We start from the raw sequence: 10,925 nt of genomic DNA, 5'->3' as shown, positions 1-10,925 counted from the left end.
AACATACTATTGTGGTCCTATTGGTCTTACTAACCTTTCTTCCATATTTTCAAGCTAGGTCAAACACTTTTTATTGCTGTTAAAATTAAGAAAAATAATCAGCATTATATTTTAATCACTGTTAAGAAAAAAATCAGCAACATATAATTTTTTCTTTTCAGCAACATATAAATTCAGTAAACAAGCTGCAAAATAGAAAAGATAAAATAGCAAAACAGAGCAACAAACTAGAGCAACGAAGAAGAAGAAGAAAGAAAGAAAGAAAGAAAGAAAGAAAGAAAAGGAAGCTTGCTTATCGGAAGTCGTGATCGCATCAATGTTAAAACTCTGGGCTCTGAATTCTGAAATGTCAAGGAATCTGTATTTTATTAAAAATTCGAACTTTTAAAAGACTTTAAGCAATAACGTCGCTTCTTCAAGTATGTGCAACGACACAGGCTAGCTTTGCTTCGCTTAAAGCGGTCAAGCGAACACTTTTCTAAACAATGCTTCATCGTCTCGATCTCTTTTTCGTATCTCCCATCTGCAGTAACTTCATCACAAATGGTAGAAACAAACAGCAACTTCGTCTAATTCATCAAGATAAATCTAGGATCTGCATAATTCAATACACATTAGAAATGTGAGTATTATTTTGCATTTATATCTCATAAACTAGTACCAATTTCGAAGTTCAATTAGTTAATAAGATTCGTTGTGTGAAAATTAAAAATAACGAATATGAATTTTACAAAAGTTTTAAAAATCACATAAAATAGTGAACGGCTTTTCATATTTTGAACTTCAAAAGTTTAAAAACTCCATCATTGAAGTCTGAAGGTTTGAAACTTGAAATCCAAATAAAGTAGAGAACACAACAAAACAGAGCAGAAAGAAGAAGAAGAAGAAGAAGAAGACGACGACAACGACGACGAAAGAAAGGAAGCTTGCTCACCTGAAGTGGCAATCGCAGCCGTGAAAACCCTAGGCTCTGAAGTCTGAAATGTCAAGGAATCTATATTTTATTAAAAATTTGAACTTATAAAAGATTTTAAACAAAAGCATCGCTTCTTCAGGCTTTATTGTTCATGCCGCTTCATTGCTTCTGCCATAGAAGCGCTTGCTTATCTACATCAAGGTCACTTCAGGTATGTGCAACGACACATGCTAGCTTTGCTTCGCTTTGTCGCTTAAAGCAATGAAGCGGAAGCTCTTAAACAATGCTTCATCGTCTCTCCTTTTTGTATCTCCCATCTGCAGTAACTTCATCACAAATGGTAGAAAAATTACAGCAACTTCGTCTAATTCATCAAGAAAAATTTAGGAATTCAATACACATCAGAATTGTGAGACTATTTTGCATTTATTATTGTTAAAGCTAGTTAATGATTGAAGCTAGCTAAGTTGGTGTGAATGAGAAATGGAGGGAAAAAAAAAAGATAATGGAAGGAAAATGAAGTTCAAAGCAAAGTTCTGTTGAAAAGGAGCCTTGTACCACATTGGTGGTAGAAAGGGAAAGTTATGTGCTTATATTAGAAAGCACTTCCTCTAGCTCTTAAAGGGTCAAGAAGAGGGACTCCCCTCGCGTCATCGTCGCTCGGCTCGGCTTCGGCTTTGGCTTTGGCTTTGGATTTGGATTTGGTCAAATGATTTGATTGATAATCTTTTTGGACCAAATTTATTTAAATTCAATCTTCATTTTCTGAAATTATTTTGTTATTTCCGCCGTAAATTAATTAATAAATAATTAAATTTTCGCGGAATAAAAAATTTTAAGGAAAAATTAAATTTCCCAACGTTCTTATTTTTTCGGAAAAGGCATGGCCTTTCCGAACAGCCACCAAGCCTAATCTGAAGAGGCATGTTCAAGGCTATATAAACTGAGGCAATGCCTCAATTTTTGACTACTGAATTTTTCACTGCATCTGCATTCTTTCACAAAAATAAACTATCGAGTCTTCGTGTGTTTTCGTTGCCATATTTGAGTTCGCCGAAGTCGTAGGCGTTTGAGGTATCGCCACTCCTGCGACAGGTACATCCGTTTTATCCTGGGAGGGAATAATCAGCAACCTCGGGTACAGTGAGGGGGTTCAATTCCTTAAGGACACACAGTGTATTCTGTGGTCTCGGATGTTTCTACATTATTATTTTTTTTTCCAACAGTTTCTGTTGTTTTCGAAGTTTCTGTTTTTTTCCAGTTTCTGTTTTTCCAGTTTCTGTTTTTTTTTTATACTGGTTTTGAACACGGGAGATAACAAACTTAAGGAATTTAACACATTATTTCTGTGTTCATTAGTTGTTGTTTACCGATTACAGAACGTTATACGGGAAAGGAAAAAAAATTGTTTCTTTAACATAAAACAGTGTTGTGCACAAAATAAAATAAACCTGTTTCTTTCTTGTTTGCATGTAACGAACTTGTATGTTGTTTGGAGACTAAAATCTTCGGATTTCTACTCCGCTTGAGATTAAAGTTTCAGAACTTTCTACTCATTTGAATACTTGATTTGAAGATATAAAAACTTCATCAAGTGTACAACATACAGTTTTCTACATTCTGTTTGAACTTTAAAAAAAAAAAAAAAATTAACTGTTTTGTGTAAACTTGATTCGGTTTGAAGAAATCAAATCTTCACCGTTGTGTATTATGTTTGTTGCTGTCAAAACAGATTCAGTTTTAAGTATTTATTTTTTACAGTAAACTGGTGTTTATTAAATTCTTCTGTTGTTCCTGCGACAGAAATGGGAGAACAAACTCCAAATTTGAATGCTACTGCTACTGCTACTGTCACACCAGCCCCCGTGGTTGGTTCTACGAGCAATGCTGCGTCCTCCAGTCGTACTGCACCAACACCGGCTCCGGCAGAGAAGCCCGGAAAATTCACCGGGATTGATTTCAAACGATGGCAACAAAAGATGTTCTTCTATTTAACTACTTTAAGCCTTCAAAAGTTTATTAAGGAGGACGTTCCGGTTCTGCCGGAATCAACACCTGAGAATGAACGTTTTGTTGTAACTGAGGCATGGAAGCACTCAGATTTTTTATGTAAGAATTATATTCTTAGCGGACTGGAGGATGATCTTTACAATGTCTATAGCAATGTGGCAACATCAAAAGAGCTATGGGATGCGTTGGAAAAGAAATATAAAACAGAAGATGCAGGACTAAAGAAGTTTATCGCTGCCAAGTTTCTGGATTACAAAATGGTAGATGGCAAGTCTGTTGTTACTCAAATTCAAGAGTTGCAGGTTATCATCCACGATCTCCTCGCTGAAGGTATAAATCTGTTTAATACCTGTATCGAAAGTATTCAGTACACTATTACTTACATATTGTTTGGTGTAGGTTTGGTAATTAGTGGGGCGTTTCAAGTTGCGGCAGTGATAGAGAAGTTGCCTCCTTCATGGAAGGACTTCAAAAATTACTTGAAACACAAGCGAAAGGAGATGACACTGGAAGATCTCATCGTCCGGTTGAGAATCGAGGAAGATAACAAGGCAGCGGAGAAGAAGGCAAATGGGAGATCAACCATAGGGGGAGCACATATTGTTGAAACTGCCTCAACTAATCTGAAAAAGAGGAAAAAGGCATCGGGACCAAGGAACTATCCCAACAAGAAGAAATTCAAGGGAAACTGCCACAATTGTGGAAAAATCGGACACAAAGCTGCAGACTGTCGTGCTCCAAAGAAGGAAAAGAAGAAGGGTCAGGCTAATATGGTTGAAACAAACAATGAAGTTGATGACTTGTGCGCTATGTTGTCTGAGTGCAACCTAGTGGGAAATCCGAAGGAGTGGTGGATTGACTCTGGCGCCACTCGCCACATTTGTGCTGTTAGAGAAGCCTTTGCTTCATATGCTCCCGCCGGGCCCGACGAGACCATTTACATGGGAAATTCTGCAACAGCCAAGATTGAAGGTTATGGAAAGATCCTGTTGAAAATGACCTCTGGCAAGGTGGTGACTCTCAACAACGTCTGTCATGTTCCTGAAATTAGGAAAAATCTAGTATCTACCAGACTTCTAGTGAAGAATGGTTTTAAGTGTGTTTATGTTTCTGACAAGGTTGTAATAAGTAAGAACGAGATGTACATAGGAAAAGGTTACCTTACAGAGGGCCTTTTCAAACTGAATGTAATGGTTGTTGCTAATAATAATAAAGTTTCTGCTTCGTCTTACTTGATTGAGTCAAATGATTTATGGCATTCACGTTTAGGACATGTCAATTATAAAACCTTGCGAAAAATGATGAGTTTGGAAGTATTGCCTAAGTTTGAATGCAATCAATCAAAATGTCAAATCTGTGTTGAATCTAAGTATGTTAAACATCCTTATAAGTCAATTGAAAGGAATTCAAGTCCTTTAGACTTAATCCATATAGATATTTGTGACATGAAGTCAATCCCATCTCGCGGTGGAAAGAAGTACTTCATAACTTTTATTGACGATAGTACGCGGTATTGCTACGTCTATTTACTTAATAGTAAAGATGAAGCAATTGAAGCATTCAGGCAGTACAAAACTGAAGTTGAGACTCAACTTAACAAAAAGATTAAAATGATAAGGAGTGATAGGGGCGGTGAATATGAATCTCCTTTTGAACAAATATGTTTGGAATATGGTATTATTCATCAAACGACTGCCCCTTATTCGCCAAAATCAAACGGAATTGCAGAAAGAAAGAATAGAACACTAAAGGAAATGATGAATGCCTTGCTAATAAGTTCTGGGTTACCCCAGAACTTGTGGGGGGAAGCTATTCTAACAGCTAGCCGAATACTCAATCTAGTGCCCCATAGCAAAACAAAATCAATTCCATACGAAAAGTGGAAAGGAAGGAAGCCCAATTTGGAATACTTCAAAGTGTGGGGGTGTTTGGCCAAGGTGCAAGTTCCTAAACCCAAAAGGGTAAAAATAGGACCTAAAACCGTTGATTGTGTTTTTATAGGATATGCCACAAATAGTAAGGCATATCGGTTTCTGGTTCACAAATCTGAAAATCCCGACATTCAGGTGAATACAGTAATTGAATCAGATAATGCTGACTTCTTTGAAACCATATATCCGTATAAAAAGGAATGTGAGTCGTCTAGCAAAGAATCTAAACGACCTCGGGAAGAAACAAAGGAAAATATTCCTGATAAGGAAAATCCAAGACGCAGCAAACGTCAAAGGACGTCTACATCCTTTGGACTAGAGTTTCTAACATTTTTGTTGGAAAATGAGCCTCGAACTTTCAATGAAGCTATGTCTTCATCGGAAGCTCAATTTTGGAAAGAGGCAATCAATAGTGAGATAGAATCCATATTGGACAATCATACTTGGGAATTGGTTGATCTTCCTCCAGGGAATAAACCTTTAGGTTCCAAATGGATTTTCAAGCGGAAAATGAGAGCTGATGGTAGTATTGATAAATATAAGGCAAGACTAGTTGTTAAAGGTTTTAGACAACGAGAAGGTCTTGATTACTTTGATACATACTCGCCGGTAACGAGGATTACATCTATTCGGGTGTTAGTAGCGTTAGCCGCCGTGTACGGTCTTGAAATCCATCAAATGGATGTGAAAACAGCCTTCCTAAATGGAGAGTTAGAGGAAGAAATTTACATGGAACAACCTGAAGGGTTTGTAGTTCCAGGGAAAGAGAAGAAGGTGTGTCGACTTGTTAAGTCTCTTTACGGACTTAAACAAGCACCTAAACAGTGGCATGCAAAATTTGACCATACGATGCTGTCAAATGGATTCAAGATAAATGAATGTGATAAATGTGTTTACATTAAAAACACTCCGAACCACGTCGTCATTGTTTGTTTGTACGTGGATGATATGCTGATAATGAGTAACGACATTGCTAACATAAATGCTACTAAGCGCATGCTTGCTAGTAAGTTTGATATGAAAGACTTAGGAGTTGCCGATTTAATTTTGGGAATTAAAATCCATAAGACTCCTCAAGGTCTAGCACTGTCTCAATCTCATTATCTTGAAAAGGTACTTGAAAAGTTCAAGTACTTGGACTTTAAAGTTGCAAAAACACCAATTGATATGAACCTTGCTCTTGCAAAGAATAAAGGTGAAAGTCACTCTCAATTGGATTATGCCAGAGTGTTGGGATGTTTGATGTATATCATGAACTGTACGCGACCTGATATTGCGTGTGCTATAAGTAAACTAAGTCGCTACACTAGTAATCCCGACCAAACACATTGGCTGGCAATGAAACGAGTTTTGGGGTATTTGAAACATACTCAAAACTTTGCTTTGCATTATAATAGGTATCCTGCAGTTATTGAAGGATACAGTGATGCAAATTGGATCACCGGTTCAACTGAAACTAAATCCACAAGTGGATATGTTTTTACCATAGGTGGAGGAGCAGTGTCTTGGAAGTCATCCAAACAGACATGTATCGCCCGCTCTACAATGGAATCTGAGTTCATAGCTTTAGACAAAGCCGGTGAAGAAGCTGAATGGCTCCGGAATTTCTTAGAAGATATTCCATTTTGGCCCAAACCGTTGGCTCCTATATGCATACATTGTGATAGTCAAGCGGCAATAGGAAGAGCCGGGAGCGCGATGTACAACGGAAAGTCTCGTCACATACGACGAAGACATAATACCGTTAGACAACTACTCTCTAGTGGAATTATCACAATTGACTATGTTAAGTCAAGAGATAATGTGTCGGATCCGCTAACTAAAGGCCTAACTAGAGAGGTGGTTGAAAGATCATCGAGGGGAATGGGACTTTGGCCGAGGACAAGTCATCGTGGCGGTAACTCTACCTAGAAGACTGGAGATCCCAAGATCTAGGTTCAAAGAGATCAAACAAAGTCATTGATGACGGTTCAACGTTATCACAATAACTTTTGTGGTCCATTCTCGTGATGAGACAATGTTCAGTACCAGGATAAAGCATTACAGCTTTTTAATGGTTTCCAAGTTTGATACGGGGTATATCAAATAGTGTATCTACGGGATGACACATTTGGGAATCACCTATGTAAGTGTGAAGTGTAAGCCGCTTCAAGGAGAATTCTGTGAGGCCAATTCTCTACGCACTTATGAACCAGGAGTGTTCATGGCTGAAACGAACAAAACAATGAGAACCAAAGATGGTTAAAGGGTTAATTGTGTGACATGTGGTTGTCTAGGTATACACCAAAGCTCGACGGTTCAAAGATATCAAATCTACCGATTGACCGAGTATATCCGACATATGTTCACTACGGAAAGTTCAAAGAGAAATCTACTTATCCAGATGCGATTAATTCTTGCTTACGAATCACACAGTATTTTTTGCCATGCATGTTTTTCCATCATATAGCCATTCCCCATTCATGTGGGGGATTGTTAAAGCTAGTTAATGATTGAAGCTAGCTAAGTTGGTGTGAATGAGAAATGGAGGGAAAAAAAAATAATGGAAGGAAAATGAAGTTCAAAGCAAAGTTCTGTTGAAAAGGAGCCTTGTACCACATTGGTGGTAGAAAGGGAAAGTTATGTGCTTATATTAGAAAGCACTTCCTCTAGCTCTTAAAGGGTCAAGAAGAGGGACTCCCCTCGCGCCGTCGTCGTCGCTCGGCTCGGCTTTGGCTTTGGATTTGGATTTGGTCAAATGATTTGATTGATAATCTTTTTGGACCAAATTTATTTAAATTCAATCTTCATTTTCTGAAATTATTTTGTTATTTCCGCCGTAAATTAATTAATAAATAATTAAATTTTCGCGGAATAAAAATTTTTAAGGAAAAATTAAATTTCCCAACGTTCTTATTTTTTCGGAAAAGGCATGGCCTTTCCGAACAGCCACCAAGCCTAATCTGAAGAGGCATGTTCAAGGCTATATAAACTGAGGCAATGCCTCAATTTTTGACTACTGAATTTTTCACTGCATCTGCATTCTTTCACAAAAATAAACTATCGAGTCTTCGTGTGTTTTCGTTGCCATATTTGAGTTCGCCGAAGTCGTAGGCGTTTGAGGTACCGCCACTCCTGCGACAGGTACCTCCGTTTTATCCTGGGAGGAAATAATCCGCAACCTCGGGTACAGTGAGGGGGTTAAATTCCTTAACGACACACAGTGTATTCTGTGGTCTCGGATGTTTCTACATTATTATTTTTTTTCCAACAGTTTCTGTTGTTTTCGAAGTTTCTGTTTTTTTCCAGTTTCTGTTTTTCCAGTTTCTGTTTTTTTTTTTATACTGGTTTTGAACACGGGAGATAACAATTATCTCATAAACTAGTACCAGTTTCATATTTCAATTAGTTAATCAGATTTGTTGTCTGAAAATTAAAAATTGAAAATGAATATGAATTTTGCAAATAAATCAAAAATCAGATAAAATAGAGAATGACTTTTCAAATTTTGAACTTCAAAAGTTTAAAAACTCCATCATTGAAGTGTGAAGATTTGAAATTTGACATCCAAAAAAGTGTTGTTAAATCGAATGGGTGTTGTTGCAATGGCTTGAAAATATCTTAGGAAGCTAAATCTTTAATTGGAGCTCATTTGGAGAAGATTTGGTGGTTTGGTTCGAATTTTGGTGGTATGGTGGTTTTATATTTGTGTATAGTTTCATGTACATATATGTATGTATCCACACATATATAAGTATATATCCCCTTATATATCCATGCATAGCATGCACAACTTTGCGTACCCTTTAAATTTTGTGTATCGTATACGCTAATATATAGATATACCTCTTATACACTTGTGGATACTGTCCATTACAACTGTAATATTGATGTACATGGGTATACACTATTATACACGAGGATATACATGTTGTTGCCATAAAATTGTTTGAATTCGTGAGATTGAATGGTGTATGTGTGTGATTTTTCTGAACGAATTTGGATTGTGAAATCAGGAGATTAAATATTCAGATTTTTCTATTTTTCAGTTCGTGTGGTAAGATTTAGCTACCCATTGCCAATATTTTTGGGTTATAATTGCTAAGCTTGTAGGCGTTGGGCCGTAGACTTCAAATATTTTTCACTTTAATTGAAATTTTATAAAGTTGGGTTGAAGATGGAGTTGCGTTTAATTATTTTTTTGTTAAGCATATTTGAAATAATATTCATGCTTGAATGCACTTAAATACAACTTCAAAAGTGAAAAGTGAGTTGGAAAATAAGTTATCAACTATTTTTTGAATTTGAAATTTTTATGGCTAAACACTAATTTTCAAATAAAGTGAAAAATTATTCCGGAGAAAAGTAAATAATTTCTATGGCTAAACAGGTCCAATCTTTGGCTAAAGTCATGCCAATAATTATTAGCATCTTCCTATGTATGTGCCAATATCCCTTTCTATTTTTTATCAATCAAAACCGTCAAGCCCACACTATTTTTTTATTTCTTATTTATGCAATGACATATGAGTAGATTTTTTTATTTTGTTCTTTCGTCGAAATAGCAAACAGGGATGCAAAAGGGGTGGGGTAATCGTGATTTACTAATTCTTACCTTTGGTATCACAAGTTCTACTAATTCAAATTTTATTATTCAATGCCACAATTGACAAGTATTCGTCGGTAGGAATCTAATAGCTCAGCTGGTTGACAACATAAACTTTCTCCTTATTAATGAGGATTCAAATTCGCCTAAAGGGTATAAAAATACACGGTATAAACCAAAAGGGCATCATCAAAAATTTATATACCAAAAGGGGTATAACGTGGGCTGATCCACGTTATACCCCAAAAAACTTTTTCCGTTGTCAGATGCCATCAACGATTTTTTTTTTAAAAAAAAAAAAAATTGTATAACGTGGACTGATCCACGTTATACAATTTATATTTATAACGTGGACTGTCCACGACTCTTCATCTTTATGCCCTAAAATTCTTTTACAATATTTATAGATGCAATGTCTATACAAAGCTTAAGCAGGACGACTGTTCAACACTTATATTATGCAAAATATAAACTTGCTATAAGAATCAACATTAAACAATTGTGTAAGTGGGCTTAGCTTGAAGTAATCAAACATTAACAACTACTCATCTGGTTCAAAAAAGAGTGTCCACTTAGCCTTTATTTAAATTTTTTTGTTTAAAAAGAGTGTCTACTTACCAAATCAAAAAAGAATTAACCTTGTTTTTTCAAATTTACCCTTATTAAGTGAAGTGACCAAATCCCAATACTTAATTAGAGGTAATTCAGTCAAATTACCCATTTTTGTCTAGAAGTTAGTATTTTTTTAAGGGGTGTGCAAATAGCTAAGTGGACACTCTTTTCGAACCGGAGGTAGTATGAATTTCAGATCAATTTGTTAGACGATGAAAGTGATCACTAACTTCATATTAAATAGGAGTATATTAGAAGTTTGCTGCAACATACATGTAGGTTGAATACTTAACATATGCAAGTGGAAATCTAAAACTCGATAACATTCACAACTTTTTCAGTACCTACATGGAGTATAATATAAGACACATATTCCATGCCATTTTGCAGTCTCCATGTGTTTAATTACTCCTAGAGCAACCCATCAGCATGAAATATATTTTAGGGCAAAAAGATGAAGAGTCGTGGACAGTCCACGTTATAAATATAAATTGTATAACGTGGACTGATCCACGTTATACAATATATTTTGTATAACGTGGATCAGTTCACGTTTTACAAAATATATTTGTAAAACGTGGACTGATCCACGTTAAAGAAAATATATTGTATAACGTGGATCAGTCCACGTTATACAATTTTTTTTTAATTTTTTTTTTTTTCGTTGATGGCATCTGACAACGGAAAAAGTTTTTTGGGGTATAACGTGGATCAGCCCACGTTATACCCCTTTTAGTATATAAATTTTTTATGATGCCCTTAAGTTATACCGTGTATTTTTATACCCTTTAGGCTCCGGACTCGTTCAAATCCCCTCCCACATTTCCCTTTCCTCTACCCCCATGTAATAAAAAAAAAATTGAAAAAAAAA

Source organism: Lycium barbarum, chromosome 9 (assembly GCF_019175385.1).
Source record: "Lycium barbarum isolate Lr01 chromosome 9, ASM1917538v2, whole genome shotgun sequence".
Lineage (NCBI taxonomy): Eukaryota > Viridiplantae > Streptophyta > Magnoliopsida > Solanales > Solanaceae > Lycium > Lycium barbarum.
Note: the sequence above shows the minus strand (reverse complement) of the source record.